Genomic DNA, 18172 nt, shown 5'->3' with positions numbered 1-18172 from the left:
GCCAATGTTGTGCTTGTTGCACCTTTAAGGCACTTGTCATGTACTGTAGTGTAAGCTGCAAAAATGTATGATTGACTGTGAGTTTATCGATTTTTTCACACAAAAGTGAAATTCTGAAGACTTTGTTGGTTGCTCTATTTCATACATTAACAATGAATGGGTGATAATTTACAGTTTTCCTCATGTTTCTGTTACACATACAGTTTGAAATCAGCCTGAATGTACCAGTGGCACGCTGGGAGGAAATACTTGTTTAATTCACAGGGTGAGTCTTATATATGAACTTGTGTCTGGTAATGGTTTCTTTGCATGTCGCTAGCTGTGCTTTTAGGAGTTGTAGTACCACACAAGGCCTCTGAAATGTCTGCTGAATGGCACTTAAATTAAATATGCTTTATGAATAATCAGTTACTTTAATTAAACTTACATGGTAGTCATAAAATAGTTCTGGCTTTTATAGCACTAGCTTGCTTAGCAAAGTCTGCACTAAAAGCATCAAAGCTGACGGTTCAAGGCAACAGCCATTTATTTGTTTTCAGCTGAAATTCTTTGATGTGATAAATATTACTATAATGCTTTAAAGCAGTGTAGAAACTAGAATGAGAAGATGCTTTAAATGAGTAGACCAGAAACATCACAACCTGGAATAGATATGACAGTCAGATTGGTTTTGAAATGTGTAACAAATAAAAATTGACGCATAATATTTATAAAATCATTTTATTTCACAGACAAGTGGCTAGCACTGAATCCTGCAACAGATGCTTCTGTTTGTTATAATGGGATCTATTTACTTTTGCTGGTTTATTTGCACTGGAGAATATTACATTATACTTTACCTTAGTTTCAAAACATAAGACAAATAGGAATATATGCCTCTTTTGGGGCTCTGTAAAAAAATGTAATTACTTGCATTTTTGTACCCAGAAGGTGAGTGATCTTTTTATAAATAGATCAAAAAGCAAAAGCCATCTGCTATCCCACCTTAATAGAAGCAACAGTGTTTTGCAATACAATATGACCACAATAAGTACATTGTACTTATTTTTTAAATGCAAGAACATAGAAGTTAAGGCCACCTAATATAAAGTGTGACCAATTATTTTATTAATAAAATCACCAGTTAGCTCAAAACTTGCAAAATGTGTGCAGTATTTCTGCACAAGTGCTATCTTAATAAACCCTAAATTTGCGGTTACTCAGAGCTAACAAGCCTGAACAAAAGTTTGTTGAGTTGTCTAACACGGTTCACTTGGCGCTGTAATGATTTGTTTTGCTAGATACAATAAAATCAATGATTTGATTAGGAATAGCTTTAACCGCAACAACACATATTAACGACTGCTAAATGTCTATTTAATGGCTGAATTAACTGGTTACAGACTTCACTAAAGACCTGATCTTTTTTTGTTTAGTTTTAATATTGTTTAATTAAAAGGTAGTTTTAGGTAGAGAAGTCACTGATGCAGCGTTTAGCTGTGATTATAAAGGTAGGGGGCGCCAGCACAACCACTGCATTTGCATTGCTTGACCTACAGTAAGTATTTGCTGTTGCCATTTATCACGTTCATGTTATTTCAGGATGCTCTTGTTGTCTTCATGAAGAAAATGGCTGTTATTGTCTGTGTGTGTGATGTCATGTGACTCTGCTGTGAGCGGCTGCTGATTGGGCTTTTCGATTATGTGCAGTTGGGCTTTCATACAGTCAGCATTGTGTGTGAGTCACTCAGCATATTGGGAAGGAACAGCAATGTTAAGAAGTTATTTATAGTTTAACTGGAATTTGTCTTGACTAAGAAATGCAAAACTGGTAAGGAGAAATTGATATTCTGCTACTAAAGTCAGAATTAAAGAATGAGCTGACAGCTCCAAAACTCTACAGCTCTACAGTCAGAGGTTCAGATGTTCTATTGTGCTCATATTATTTGTCCAGGGTGCTGCCTATATGCAGATCATGCCGTTTACATAGGGCACCGACCCCCAAAGAGGGACTCCATCTTATGCTTCGATGGCCACCAAAAATTATTATTATTTATTATTTAAGGACCAAATGACAGTTGTGAAACCATCAGACAATCACCTCACTTCGACCCCTAGCCACCTGGTCAGAATATTGTCCTGCTCCCCCTCTAACCTGTTCAGGAAGGCTACAGATTTTTGTAGTGTACCAATTTGTCCAACAGTGGTCCGATATATTCAGCGATTGTAATCATGTAATCAGCGATTGTAATCAATTTCTGAGTTTTAAAAATTCAACTAAGCAATTAAGTGCATCTTATCCCCAACTTGAAGCTCATCATTCAGTGCCTGGCCGTAACATTAATGAATATGAAGTAGTTCTCCGTTGACTTCGTATTGTCATTTCTGACTTATAACAAAAAACAGAACCATGTCTAAAAGCTGCTATGTGAAAAGGTGTACAGTTAACAAGCTAAAAAAACCAGAACTACGTTTTTATAAGCTCTCGACCCAAAAAAATGAGCGTTTAAGGACAAAAGTAGAGCTCAACGTGTCATATTACATTAAGACCTATGCCCACTGGAGGGAAACTTAAACGCGACAGGAAACAATCATTACTTTTAACCATTTCAAAGGATTATTTCACCACCCTATGTAAACCTGAGAGGAGGAGATATATTGAGAAACAAAATTTTATTGGTCTATATCAGTGCTCCTTTTCCTTACCTTTCTTTTGCTGGAGAAATTATCCGACTGAATGGCCCAACATGAAATCCCTGGCAGTCACAACTATTTGTGTTCTTGAACGCTCGTTTTTTGGGGTCGACAGCTTATAAAACGTAGTTCTGTTTTTTTAGGCATTGTTTAATGTACACTTTGTCACATAGCAGCTTTCAGACATCATTGTGTATTTTATTATAAGTCAGAAGTAAGTCGTAAGTCGTAAGTCATAAGTTGTTATAAGTCAGTGAAGAGCGTTGGATTGTTCCCAGCTCCCTTTTAATAAGAGGGCGGAGCTTCAAGAGGCGGCAAAAACAAAAATGTCAGAAACTCTCATTAGTGGTGTTCAGCCTTATATGTTCGAACCGGAATCGGTTTAAAAGTCAGTCATCTGATTGTACTATGCATAATAAATGCATGTTTATGAATTGCACAGCATGCCGCGATTTAAAAATAATAACATATTTAGTCTCACCATCACGTGCTATCACAAAGTTTATAAGTCCCACATGCGATTATGAGCTTGACAATGCGGTTGAGGTCACATTGCTTCAATCAGTTTTTAACTGCCACATTCCTACGATCATTCGGGCAGCACGTGAAGGCAGCATTAGTGAAAACCGGCAGAGACAATGGTAGCTTTAGCAACATTAGCCTCACAGAGTGCCAAGAAGCGCTTTCAGAAAGGCAATTTGGAAAAGAATCGCAATACTTACTTTGTCTGGAGCTATTGATCCCTAAACATATAGGGGGGGCTTTACCGATTTTTTCCAGGACATTTCCTTTAAAAATAAAAGTTAACCACAGTGTCCTCAGCGTCTCAGATGGAGAGAGTCTATGGAGACTTATTTGTTCGTTGGTGCATCCCAACACACAATTCTCAATGCCTCTTTGGCGCTGACATTGTATATCTCCAGCAGCTACAGCAAGAAAACAGTAATTGCCGAATGCTGCTTCTCACTCAGGAGGGCTGTGTCTATGCTTATAGGGCTGTTGTCGTAGGGAGAAACCTGGAATGGAATGTTCTGAGAGACTGTATGATTTATTGGAATTCTAAAAAAAAAATGACTGGGTGGATTTTTTACAAAACTGTTGTTCAAACACCTTATGAAAGTGAATTTTTGCACATGGTGAGGACATTGAAGGACTCCAAATAAATTTTGATCATAACCTGTCAAACAAGAACAGCAGCATCCTATGGTCTGGAGATAACTGAATGAAGCAGCTATAACTGAGCAACACAATGGAGATGCAGACTGGAACTAGGCCAATTATAAACAGATCTGACTCCTAGTCCTAGTCTTACCCAAAATGCCAACATGTTTTTCCCTCACATCCCCCTCTTCAACTCATCTAGTAGGCTACTCCTGAGTGTAACTACTCTCGTACTGCCTTTTAAAACTGTCAATATCTGGGAGAGCTTGGGAAATTGGAGCTTGACAACTTGACAGAATCAGTCTTGGTGCCAGTGATTGGCATCCAGTTCTGACGGGTCCTACAGTATCAGGTTTTCTCTTCCAGTACCTGAAGAATGTGTCCCAGTCCTTGAAAAGATTTGAGCCACAGATGAGGAACATCAGTAGTCATCCTTGGCCTACATATTTCAAGGACAAGTTGCTCTCTCTTCATGCATCATGAAGACCTTTGAGAGGCTTGTCCAGAAACATGCCTGAACACTGATCTAACATCAAGAGCAGAGGAAATCACACACACACATGTTTGTTTTTGTGTATTGTGGGGACTTTCCATAGACTTTTATAGATTTTATACTGACCAAGCGATATTGTCTATCCCCTAACCCAACCCTAAACCTACCCCTTACAGAAAACATGTTTGCATCGTTACACTTTCAGATAAACACCATTTACTATTTTTAATAATTTTTTAACATTGTCAAAAATTTCAGGTTTTACTATCCTTGTGGGGACATTCGGCCCTCACTAAGATAGCTGTACAAGTGCACACACACACACACACACACACACACATTAACAAAGACCTGGAAAAGACCCCCTGGCCATTTAAAGACACTGCAAAATATCTACCATGCACAGATTATTAATTTGGATAACTCTGAGTTATATGCTTCACAGAGACAAGGCAAGCAGCACTGTACTTGTACTTGTAGATGACAATCTTTAATTTATTTTTGTGTTCAGCACAATATCATTCTGGCTGAAGGCCAGGCCAGGGTGGGTAGTAGTGACTGGTGACTGACCAGTGATGCGACGACTTGGTGACTAATTGTTTTATGTTGAGTTCTTGTGAGGGATGAAAATAGATTTGATGCATATTAATATTGTCAAATAGGTCTTAAAAAATACTGAAATAAAACCATTAAAATTTGCAATCAAATATTCTATTTGCCATATGTTGTCTAAGAGAAAATGCCATCTGTATTGTTCAGATCAGATGTAATTTGTTGAGGGAACCATATCAAGAAACAAGTGGACTTCACAGCCAATATAAAAAGCCAAAGCGCCCAAACTCATCCTGTTTCTAATATAAGTACTGGAACTGATGCTTGGATAAGATGTTCAACACCACAGGGTCATTAAAAAGCAGCAAGATCTGCTGAAAAAATCAGTTCTAAAAGGAAAACTGCTGCTTCAGTTACAGATGCTGAAAGTGCTCCACAGAGAGCAAATAAAACAAACTGACATACAGACTCAACAGAGTGTGTCTCTCAGCAAAATAGCTAGAACAGTGACTGCTCAGAGTCTTGAGACTGTGATATTTGTAATGGGGAGGATGGGGTGCAATTCACAACCCACAGGTGGAGATGACAGTCATTTTAGGGTAGTAACATACCCAACACAAACTGTGTATGCATAGACAAGACAATGAACCATAATGATGGCTTTCCATGCTACACAAGCTCTTGGACTAGAGGTTAGGATGATAGCAATGAACTTAAAGGAGAAGTCCACTTTCTCCATATAATGGACTGATATGGTGCCCCAAGTTTGAACTTCCAAAATGCAGTTTAAGTGTGACTTCAAACGATCACAAATGCGGTTGTAAATGATCCCAGCCGAGGAAGAAGCGTCTTATCTAACGTAACGATCGGTTATTTTCATAAAAATAATACAATTTATATACTTTTCAATGTCAAACGCTCTTCTTGTTTTACTCTGCCTGGACTGTTTTTGTTCCAGTTCATGACGGTTAGGGTATGTCGAAAACTCATGTTCTCCCTCAACTTCAAAATCGTCCTATATCACTGTTTTACCTTTTTTGTTAAGGGTGTTTGATCTTCTTTGCATATTCACATTGCAAATACTGGGTCGGTTCTTCAGCATCGACGTAGGGTGATTTTGAAATGATTTTTGAAGTTGAGGGAGAAAATACAAATACGGTCTGATTTTTTTCCACATACCCTAACTGTCTTAAACCAGAATACTCAGAGTTCAGGCAGAGTAAGACAAGACGAGCGTTTGAGATTAAAAAGTATTTAAATTGTACATTTTAAATGAAAATAACTGATCGTTTCGCTAGATAAGACCCTTCTTCCTTGGCTGAGATCGTTTAAAACCACATTTTGGATCGTTTGAAGCCGCATTTAAACTGCATTTTGGAAGTTCGGGGCACTATATCAGTCCATTATATGGAGAAAAATCCTGAAATGTTTTCCTCAAAAAACTTAATTTCTTTACGACTGAAGAAAGAAAGACTTGAACATCTTGGATGAAAAGGGGGTGAGTACATTATCTGTAAATTGTTTTTCTGGAAGTGGACTTCTCCTTTAACATGCTGCACAAATGGTAAAACAGCAAATCCCCCAAACTTGTCTGTGTGTTTGGAAAGGTAAATTATGCATACATTATTGTTCTTGTTCACAGCCATTTTCTTTCTCAGTTTTCAGTTAATGAAACAAAGGAAATATTTATCTTTGTTGAGCTGCTTAGAAAGTTAAGTCTTATAAATAAATAAATACATATACCATACTTTGGCCCAAATAATTAGGTTTTAACACATTTTTTATTGAAAAACTCTATTTAAGCATTTGACAGATGCCTTTGTTTAAAGTGACTTGCAGTGCATTGATGTTTTATCAATGTGCAGCTTTAATATTGCAGCAGAATGTGATGAGGAAATTAAATTAATCCATTTTGCTCAACTAATTGTTTTGAGTTAAAATGAAAGATTATGTGATTTCTCTAAATTACAGAAAGCCCTGCATTGACAGTATTTGCCATAGTGAAGTGAATGGACATTCGGTGTCAGAATTCATGTGATTTTATTCTCCAGTGAAGATCACCTCCACTATTATCAACTATTATAAGCAACCACTGCTCAATATTCTTTTGATGTCAAGAACACCCACATGATTTCAGCTTCACCTGATCTTCAATGTGCAGTCAGAAAGCACTGCCTATTCACTGAACTGTAAGAATTTCTGTGCCTGATTCAGTTTGGGTTCTACTTACAAACCGCTTTTATACTGATCAATTTCTCCAGATGCTGCTGATATAGAAATGTAAGCAAGTGGGAAATAGAGAAATACACAGTTTTGTTTCTCACATGCATGATTTGCAGACATTCTCCATCTCTTTATTAACATAGCGCTGGAAAGCTGAGGACTGTGGACTGAGTAGTCTTTTCTGCTACATCCATGAATCCTTCCTTTCAGTATATCTGCTAAAAAAAAGTGTGTTTTTACATTATTGCTGAAAACACTAGTTTAATTTGTGCTTAGTCCCGGAACATAACCTTTCAATATTGAGCCCTTTAGCAAGACACACAGCCTCTATATTAAATCAACAGTAAATCTCATTGGATAAAATAAGGTCTGTTTAATGACAGGTAACCAAACCGCAGTCATACTCCAGATCAAAAGAAAGGTGCCTTTTGCCCACAGAATAGTGTAGTTACCACATCTAGAGGTGCTATCTGGACCATACTAACCTGCCAAACCTTGACCACTTTGTTAGAATTAACTTAAACTCTTTCAGTCTCTTGAGTGGCTTTTCCTGTCCACTCTTTTAAAAATGCGGTAATGGTAATATTATAGACCATTTGGGAACACTTTAGTATAGGGACCAATTCACACTGTTAACTAGCTACTTATTAGCATGCATATTACTAGCATATTGGCTGTTTATTAGTGCTTATAAAGCACACATTATGCATCCCTAATGCTACCGAATACCTTAGCTTAACAACTACCTTACTAACTATTAGTAAGCAGCAAATTAGGAGTTTATTGAGGCAAAATGATTTGCTAATAGCGAGAGCTGGACTTAAAATTAAGTGTGACCGACCATTTCCATACCATGATATTTATATTGTTCTCCATTGTACTCCAAAACATACACAAACACATATATAAACGAGGGTATTACCATAATACCATGTCTAAAATGTTCAATATTTTGGTACTTATACTAACAATTAGCTATAGACAATAATGGTTCTTGTCCAACAAGTCACACAGTCCTGTTTCACTTCTATGATTCTTGTATGAGCTTGGCAAGTTTGCGTGACAGATTTGTCCATTACAGAGAACAACAGGTTGACATGTGTAGATAATATATTTTCTATATGTATAGTTACTATCTCTTTAAATGTTTCTAAAGCACGCCCAAACACAAATGATGAGTTGGCTCAATTTAATAACAGCACCTGCTTCAGGGAATAGTTTCTCCAGTAGCACACACAACATCTGTTCAACAAACGAGCTTGTTGTTTTTATGCATTGTTGTATGGCAGATTATTCCTATAGTAACATGTGCTCAGTGTCTTTCTCTTTTAAATGAAAGCTATATTGTCTTTGCTAGATCTTGATGGCAGGCGTGTGTTTGGGAAATTACAATCTGGGCCTCATTCATTTCTTAGTTTTACTGCTTTCTTCCGCTTTTGTTTAGTAAATGAGTAAATTCCATGAAATGGCCATCATCTTGGGATGATAATTTGACAAATGTAATTTTGTTTTACAAATTATTTATAAACAGTATATGGTCACACTTTATTTTTAAGGTCCAGTTTATTTTAACAAACCATTAACCGCAGCTTTTGCATCAGTAAATTCCCAATTTGCTGTGTATTAATAGTTATTAAGGTAGTTGTTAAGTTTAGGTATTGGGTAGGATTAGGGATGTACAATATGGTTATGCAGAATAGGTGCTAATAAACAGTCAATATGTTAATAATAGGCATGCTAATAACTAACTAGTTAATTGTGAGAATTGTTCCCTATACTGAAGTGTTACCCAGTATATAAACATAAATAGTGTATATATTATAAATAGTATATATAAAAGTGTTTTACTTCAGCTAGTTGCCAAGGAAACCTTTCTCATTTAAATTTTTGTGCTTGAAGAATAATAAAAGATCAATGCATTTTTAAATTGAATGAGCAAAAGCAATCATGAGTATATACAGATACAGTGGTTTGAGGGCCTCAGAACTGATTATTGTGATAAAATGTAATGTCAAAATATGTAATAATTTGAAAAAGTTGTACATTTTTAACAAAGATTTTACAGTGCAAAGTTTTGCAGTGACAATGTACAAATACAAAGTAATTGGTCTCGTCACTGTGTCGGTGACTGTACTCTCATAAAAGTAAGGCGTGATGACACTGATAAAACTGCATTAAAAAGAAACCAAGAAAGACTGTAGCCTTGAAAGTCGTCCATCTACTGCTCTCATCCTTCTCTTGTTTCTCTTTCCATTTCTGGTGTCTTGATTTTGGCCACTTCTTCTCTTGCCAACATCCTGTTGGGAGCAGCGTTACGAGTGTGTGACGTGCAGAGTTTGGGATAAACCACCGAACATCTTAAGGGGGAGTCTATCCACCAGATCGCCTCACATTATCAGGCCAAAAGCAGTCTTCATGTTAGCTTGCTTGTGCTTAGCAATTTACAAAATCAGCCCGGAAACTAGATGTTGCTAACAATCACCGTGTTTCCAGAGGATCACACATACACACACACACTCTGATGATTAATCTCTTAATGGCCGTTCTTCCACATTACATCAGACCCCCTGAACCTCCAGTCACATGACTTGCTTAATCACGGTTCAGCCTATCAGGCTGCTTCTGATGAAAGCTCTATCTGAGGGAGCACTGTCTCCTGGCAACTCCCAGCATGCTTTTCTTACATGCTGTAAGCTCCTCAGATATTAGCTGTGGCGTCTCTGCTCTGAGCTGCTTAGATAATGGACTGTAGCCAGAACTCACCTGCGGGATCGGCCTCTTACTCTCCTCCCTCTCCATATCACTTCACAGCACTTGCTACACCTCACATAAAACTGCACTTTCATCTCTCTCTTTTTGTACTCAGCCCCTTGTAAGAAAAAATCTGCAGAAAGATATTTGCAGACCATATTTTAGATCTCTTCATCATGCCCCATACCTAAACTTAACAACTACCCTACTAACTATTAATATGCAGCAAATTAAGAGTTTACTGAGGCATAAATCATAGTAAATAGTTTATAGAGAGAACTGGTTCCCAAACTAAAGTGTGACCAGACTGTTTATACTCATATCTTCATATCCCCTTGAATGAAGAAAGACAGAAACCTTGTCAAGATTGTTTTAATATTATGTTAAATAAATGCAAAATTATGTTTTCTCTGCATTGTGCCATTTAAATTAAGTCCCCTTTTTATGTAAATGAGGCTTATTATAGATTGTGCTTCATTTGTCTGCCACTATTAGCAGTGCGCTATTACCACCTGTGCAAAGCAAACAGATTTTTATTTAAAAGAGACTTTATCTAGCAATCATGGCAGTAGTAATTTATCAAATGATGGAGTGGACCATTATATGAGCTTTTAATGATAGAGAGGAGCGGGGATGTATCCAGTAAAGGACACCTTTAGCATTTTAATAAACAGAAATGACTGTTTTGAATGCAGTGAGTCAGGGTAGGCAGTGCAAATCATAACACAATGCTGTGAGTGATTTTTGCACAAAAGTAATCTAATTAACTTATTCCAAAAATGAACTGTTAATTCCATTTTCAGTTGTTTCACATTCTTTGTGCATTTCTGTAATTAATTCTGTATAGAAATGAATTTTGCATGTAATAAACAGGAGTTTGCATGCAATGCAATGAGTGTTAGCATATAAAAAGAGAGAGCATGCATTATGAATGCACTTATTGCTTTTGCATTTATGCTCTAACGCAGTCTATTTTACATATAAAAAGTTTCAAAGGGGGGATAATAAATAGCTCTTCAATATCTAATAGTCTCTTATGGTTCAGACAGTGCATTTGAGTAAATGCATAAGACTTGTCTGCACAAAACCCTCCAAACACAGTTGCTACAGGTAGATGTGTGTGATATATTTAGCAGCAGTCTCTGAAATCTGCTTACTATAATAGGTTTACATGTATGTGCAGTAGTTTTCATTCACTAGGCATCTGTTAACACTTCACCTAGTCCCTTTTTTCAAAGAAAACCATCCTAATGACCTCACTCCAAGAAACAGTGATAATATGTACTAGTTCTTGTAACAAAAGTGGTGCAGCATTAAGCATATCTGCTGCAGAAATGAATTATGGCTCTCATGTGGACAGCACAAGTCAGAGTCCCAATTATTATGTGTCCTGATCCCATTTCCCCCTCTGTCCCTACAGAACGTCCTTTAGCATTTAACGCTAATTTCTTTGGTATTCCTGTAGCTGGTGGACCACAATGCTAGTGATGACAAGGCTGCAGGCCTGTTTAACAGGGAACTCACATAGTGACAAAAACATATAGTTTGAATGCACTACAAATTGCAGTGGATAGAAGTAGCTGGTAAACATAAATACTATGGACAAATCAAGTTGGAAATATTAAAACATATTTTTGTGAATCTGCATGTCAGCCTAACACATATTGCAAACCAGTCCAACTGCAGTCCAACAGTTACATAGCAATTATATATAATGACTTAAATGAAGAGTATTTGAATTAATGTATGTTTATATATTGATATATTTACTGATACATTCATTCATTCATTGTGATTATTGCTTATTATTTAATTAATTTAGGTAACACAACACTTTAGATTAGGGAATACTATTCATTATTAAATAGGTGCTTATTAGCATGCATATTACTAGCATATTGGCTGTTTATTAATACTTATAAAGCACATATTAATCCTACCCAATACCAGAATATAATTTGTACATCAACTACTGTCATTAAGCACTGAATTAGGAGTTTACTGGGGGAAAACACTTAGTTAATAGTGCATATGCGTTCCCTAATATAAATGTTACCTTAATTGGATTCAAATATGTAATAGATTGGCAGTCCTAGTAAATAAAGGAAAGACTGACAGATGACAGTAAACAAAGTCATGTTAAATATCTGAAATGAATTCTGAAGAGTGGCAAATCAACAGGCTGTCTTTGTCACGTATGGCATGCGTTCTCATTGTTGTCAATGTGATTGTGTTGCGTTAATAATGACATGAAAGTGTCTTTCTGCACTCCATCAGACACTGTCTCTCTCTCCGTCTGTCTGTGTCAATTCATGTCAAACAGACCATTGTCCCTTCAGTTCACTTGACTATTCCCTCATTTCATTACTGGATTGATTTAAGTTGTCACCTCTGTTAGAGTCCAAGCCTGTGGAGGTTTCGCTTCAGGAACCTGGTGTTATTTCTCTGGCTGCTTGCAGGTTTAATTAAGCAGTGAGAGACATTAGACACATTAGACATGCTGTGAATGAAGCATCTCTGATGATAGTTAAACCATCTTGTTTGTACTGTTACCTTATGTTAACTTGGGTGCAGATTTTTCAGGCAATTAGGAAATACAGTGATTTTCACGCCATTGCACGTTAACAGCATTGTGATGCATTGTAAGCATTGTATGGATTGAGATCTGGGTAACACTTTAGTATAGAGAACAATTCTCACTGTTAACTAGTTGCTTATTAACATGCTTATTATTAACATATTGGCTGTTTATTAGTACTTATAAAGCACCTATTCTGCGTGAACGTATTCTACATCCCTAATCATACCCAGTACCTGAACTTAACAACTATCTTACTAACTATTAATAAGCAGCAAATTAGGAGTTTATTGAGGCAAAAGTCATAGTTAATAGTGAGTAAGTGTTCTCTATTCTAAAGTATTATTGTCATTTCATTTTTGGCATGTATTTAAATATATTTGTATTTAAGTATTTGGTTTAGTTTAGGGAACCATTCTTGGTAACACTTTAGAACAGGGAACACTTATTCACTATTAACTATGACTTTTCCCTCAATAAATTCCTAATTTGCTGCTTATTAATAATTAGTAATGTAGTTGTTAAGTTTAGGTATTGGGTAGGATTAGAAATGTAGAATAAGGTCATGTAGAATAAGGCATTAATATGTGCTTAATTAGTACTAATAAACGGCTAATATTCTAGTAATATGCATGCTAATAAGCAACTAGTTATGAAACCGTAAAATAAAGTGTTACCCAATTCTTACTATTAACTAGTTGCTTGTTAGCATGCATATTACTAGCATAATGGATGCACTAGCATGATTATATTTTAGATCCCTTAATCCAAAGCAGCATCTAAACTTAAAGGAGAAGTCCACTTCCAGAATACAATTTACAGATAATGTACTCACCCCCTTGTCATCCAAAATATTCATGTCTTTCTTTCTTCAGTCGTAAAGAAATTATGTTTTTTGAGGAAAACATTTTGGCATTTTTCTCCATATAATGGACTGATATGGTGCCCCGAGTTTGAACTTCCAAAATGCAGTTTAAATGCGGCTTCAAACGATCACAAATGCGGTTGTAAATGATCCCAGCCGAAGAAGAAGGGTTTTATCTAGTGAAACCATCGGTTATTTTAATAAAAATAATACAATTTATATACTTTTTAATGTCAAACACTCGTCTTCTCTTGCTCTGCCTGAACTGTTTGTGTTCCGGTTCATGACAGTTAGTGTATGTCGAAAAACTCCCATCTCATGTTCTCCCTCAACTTCAAAATCGTCCTATATCACTGTTTTACCTTTTTTGTTAAGGATGTTTGATGTAGTGATGGGAAGTTCGGATCATTTTACCAACTCGGTCCTTTGAGTCTCGTTCAGCAAAATGAACGAATCTTTTTCCGAGTCATTTCGTTCATTTTAGCAAAATATAATTAAAATGTTACGTTTTACTTCCCTAACACATCTACTGCTTACACAAACGTTGATCACACTACAAACAAAACAAAACTATAATGCTATAAGAAACAGAAAATATTAATTCATTGTTTACCTGGGTCTTTAGTCTATGATTCGCTCACCTCACCTCTTATCTGACAAGTTTTCAGGTTTGAGTCGTTCGTTCATCACGTGACAGCCCAATTAGCTAACCAACGCAGTCTGAGCCGGAAAGAGAATTGATTAGTTCGTCTCTCGAGTCTTCGGGTTCGAGTCGTTCGTTCATCACGTGACATCCCCGTAATGTTAACCTATGCAGTCTGAGCCGGAAAGAGAATTGATTAGTTCATTTCTCGAGTCCTCGGGTTTGAGTCGTTCGTTCATCACGTGACAGCCCCATAAGGTGAACGAACGACTCTAAAACAGTTGAACTAATTCCAGTACAGAACCTAATAGGATGTTGCGCATGCGCGACTGAACGAATCACTCCCCGAGACGACTCGTTCTTCCTGAGTCACATTAAAGATTCGTTCAAAATGAACGAATCGTTCAAGAACAACCCATCACTAGTTTGATGATCTTTGCATGTTCACTTTACAAAGACTGGGTCGGTACTTCTGCAGTGATGTAGGATGATTTTGAAATGATTTTTGAAGTTGAGGGAGAAAATACAATTGGAGTTTTTCGACATACCCTAACTGTCTTGAGCCAGAATACACAGAGTTCAGGGAGAGTAAGACAAAACAAGTTTTTGAGATTAAAAAGTATTTAAATTGTATTTTTTTAATGAAAATAACCGATCGTTTCGCTAGATAAGACCCTTCTTCCTCGACTGGGATCGTTTATAACTGCATTTGGGATCGTTTGAAGCCGCATTTAAACTGCATTTTGGAAGTTCAAAATCGGGGCACCATATCAGTTCATTATATGGAGAAAAAATGCTGAAATGTTTTCCTCAAAAAACATGATTTCTTTACGACTGAAGAAAGAAAGACATAAACATCTTGGATGAGAATGGGGTGAGTACATTATCTGTAATTTTTTCTTCTGGAAGTGGCCTTCTCCTTAAAAATGCAATTTAAAACTTTTAATTTGACATTTTTACAAAGTGCACAGTGTGTTAAGAAACCGTCAGTTTATGAAAACAGTCTATTTAAGTTCACTTAAGTAGCCTTTCATTAACATATTTTCGGCAAGTACATTTTTTTAGTGCACATTCAGTACAATTACTTTTTCACAAGAGTGGATACTATTTTCCTGATGTATCCAGATGACTGTAGTACTGCTAAAGCAGTGATGTTGTTATTGTCATTTATCTTTGAAGGTTGGCTGTTTGAGAGCATCCTTTCTGTTGTTTGTCATTTGGACTGCTTTGGTGAGATTGTTTGTGATTGTTGAGTTTAATTTTACAAAATGTGATGGGTGCCACAGCTTCATCTTAAAAACACAAAGCAAGTGCACAAATTTCCCCTCACCAGAGCAACGCAGCAGCTTTCCATCACAATGTTCCCCAGTGTGCTGGTGTGATCACAGCCTCTCCCAGCCCGACCCGCTCCCCTCTCTCTCTCTCTTTCTCTCTGTGTTTCGTTCTCTCGCTCCTCCCCGTAACCCCTCGCCTCATGCTGTCTAAGCCATTCAAGTGGAACACTGCAGGATTATCCTGTGCATGAGCTCCAGACGCACTCCACAACCAAGAACGCATAAGAATCAAGTACTGAACTAAAGCAATAAAGGCCGATAATATCACGGGCCAGACCTGTGTAATGATATCTGGATTATTTTACTCTTAAAAGCTCCTGCCTTTGTTTATGAATGGGTTCACCGGTGGTAAGTTCATAGTTTGTTTCATCAAAACAAAGAGCTGGATACTTGAACAGAAGTGTTTTTTCCTTGTGGTTGGTTCTGCTATGGGACTTTTGTCATTTGGAGTAGATCTGTTATTTAAAACCACTGCATATTTGGAAAGTCTACAACTCAAATGTTTGATCACACTTCACTGACATGTTATGCTCTTTTTGATCTGAAAGTGTTTGATTAAATGCTTAAAATTAGCTTTGTTAATATTATTTGTGACTGCGTATGAATTCTATTGTATTTCCCTTGTTTTAAATGGGTGATACGGAGTGGATGGAAAAGGAAAAAAAACACTTTAACACTTTTGTAACACTTTAGTTTAGGGGCCAGTTCTTAACAGCTACCTTATTAACTGATAATAACCAGCCATTTAGGAGTTTATTGAGGTTGAAGTCACAGTTAAAAGTAAGTTAATGGTGAGAACTCGTTCCTAAACTAAGGTGTGACTGGAAAAAAGTTAAAAGTATGCAGGATATGTGTGAAGTCCTTCAGTACTGTTGAAAAATCCTCCTGTGCGTCTCATGAAGGTGGTTGAGAGTGAGCAGAGCTGTAATCTACACAGAGGGTGGAGACTTTCTCCATAGTCTATATCGGACACTATTCTACATGTCTCAATATCAGTATACAACTAACAAAAAAAAAAACCTTGTGTTAGTACACTTACAGAGCTAAATGGATAATCCAAAACTCATCATTACAAAACAATAACAGATACAGCAGTAGATTCAGCATGCTTTGCAGTAAGCAATTCAGGTTACTGCACAGTCTTGTCTTATGATAATATATAATTATGATAATAGTTTATCATATGCTGGCAACAATTTATGTCAGTGTTTTCCTGACTCCCTGACAGGTTACACTGGGTCTAATCACTGTAATTAGTCAGTTTGTAAAATGTTCTAATAAAATGTCAAAGTTTACAGGCAGCAATTATTTTTCAGACAACACTTGTGTAAATTCACTACACCGTTGTGTCACTCAATTCAATTCAGTTCAATTCAGTTCAGTTCAGTTCAGTTCGGTTCAATTCATATTGCTTTATTAGCATGACATTTTGGTTAACTTTTTATATATCGCTTTTAACAATACAGATCGTGTCAAAGCTGCTTTACAGTATTAAATAGGAAAATAGTGTCAATAATGGAAAAGGACAATAGTAAAAACTCAATTTTCAGTTAAAGGAAGTTCATTATTGAATTCTGCAAAACAAAATAGCAAAACAAAAACATAAATCACTTATGCACGCAATATCAGTGCACAAACCTTATTGTCTTATTTACTAACTACTTACAATTATTCACCATCCTCTTGCGACACTTTCATTATCTTTTTTTTCATTTTCTTTTTCCATGCTTTAAAGAAGTTTGCTTGTTCTGGTGTGTTAACATACATATTTCAATAAAAAATTGTAAAAAGTGTAAGTTTACCATAAGTGCTTGTCAGTACATTTGGCAGCACACATTAACCAATAATTCAAAGATAACAGAAGTAATTATGAAATTGCATACGTTTGTAATATAAATTACAGATTAAGTCCTACATATGTGGGTCAGGAACACTCTAAAAGTTCATCCATTGGCATTTAAAGGGCAGCTATTATGCATGATTCACTTTTACATGTTGTTTGAACATGAATGTGTGTTGGCAGTTTGTGTACACAAACACCCTATAATGACACAAATCCACCCACTCAAATAACTCAAGAAATATCTTCATATCACAGCTATAGATGTTATTTAGTCCAGAGCAGTGAGTGATTCTGCATTTATTTTATTGTTTGGGTCATATTAACAGTGTAGACTGTATATTACGCTGCTGTCACTTAATATCTAATATAAACATGCAATTTATTTCCCAGCTGTTTAATTTCACAGAGATAACCTACTGTGTTTTTATAACTTATACATGTTTTTAACATAAACTTGTGTGTGAAAGAGAACGTAGTGTGTGTGCTTCCGATGTGTGTGTTTAGCATGATTTCAGCATGATAGAACCGATAGTCAAAACTACTCAGATAGAGTATCTGAGTTATGAGATGTAAAGGCACAGCCCTGTTCTGGAAAAGGGGGTGGGGAGAAATTATCTGTAGGGTATTTTGAGCTGAAACTTCACAGACACATTCAGGGGACACATGAGATTTATATTACATCTTGTAAAAAGGGGCATAATAAGTGTCCTTTAATAGAAATGTATTACATTTAATGCACATAGTGATCTGTTCTGGTATGACATTGTGACATTCATATGTAAATAAAGTAACTGTTTATCTTTTCAGCACCAACACACGTCTTTATCTGTGCATATTTGTCACTTTAAAGATTTTGCCTTATTCACAGTGAACAACACTTTATCTGCTGCATTTAACCTTGTGCAAGTTTGAAAAGAGATGTTTGTTTGCACGCTCTGTTTATCATAGCAGCAATAATTCATCAAAGTAAGGTTATTTACCCAGGCATATATCCAGATATATATCTAATTTAGACTAGCACACTCTCAACATATTACAGAGCAAATTGAGGTGTCT

The 18172-nt window shown here is 36.4% G+C and overlaps 1 protein-coding gene across 3 annotated transcripts in view; it reads left to right on the top strand.

Moving 5' to 3' along the window:
* Positions 1-18172, top strand: part of pacsin1a (protein kinase C and casein kinase substrate in neurons 1a) — a 40129-nt gene that overhangs the window by 3631 nt on the left and 18326 nt on the right. Inside the window, exon 1 of one of the 3 annotated variants that reach the window (XM_051097213.1) lies at positions 223-265. The exons of 1 other annotated variant lie outside the window; for it this stretch is intronic. The gene's annotated coding sequence lies outside the window, so the exon portion shown is untranslated. Of the gene's footprint in view, positions 1-222; positions 266-15439; positions 15622-18172 lie in introns of those variants that run through there. One more of the 3 variants, XM_051097212.1, reaches the window with a different exon arrangement.

The sequence above is a fragment of the Labeo rohita genome, chromosome 23, assembly GCF_022985175.1.
Source record: "Labeo rohita strain BAU-BD-2019 chromosome 23, IGBB_LRoh.1.0, whole genome shotgun sequence".
NCBI classification, from domain to species: domain Eukaryota; kingdom Metazoa; phylum Chordata; class Actinopteri; order Cypriniformes; family Cyprinidae; genus Labeo; species Labeo rohita.
Note: the sequence above shows the minus strand (reverse complement) of the source record. Positions and strands in the feature narration are given on the sequence as shown.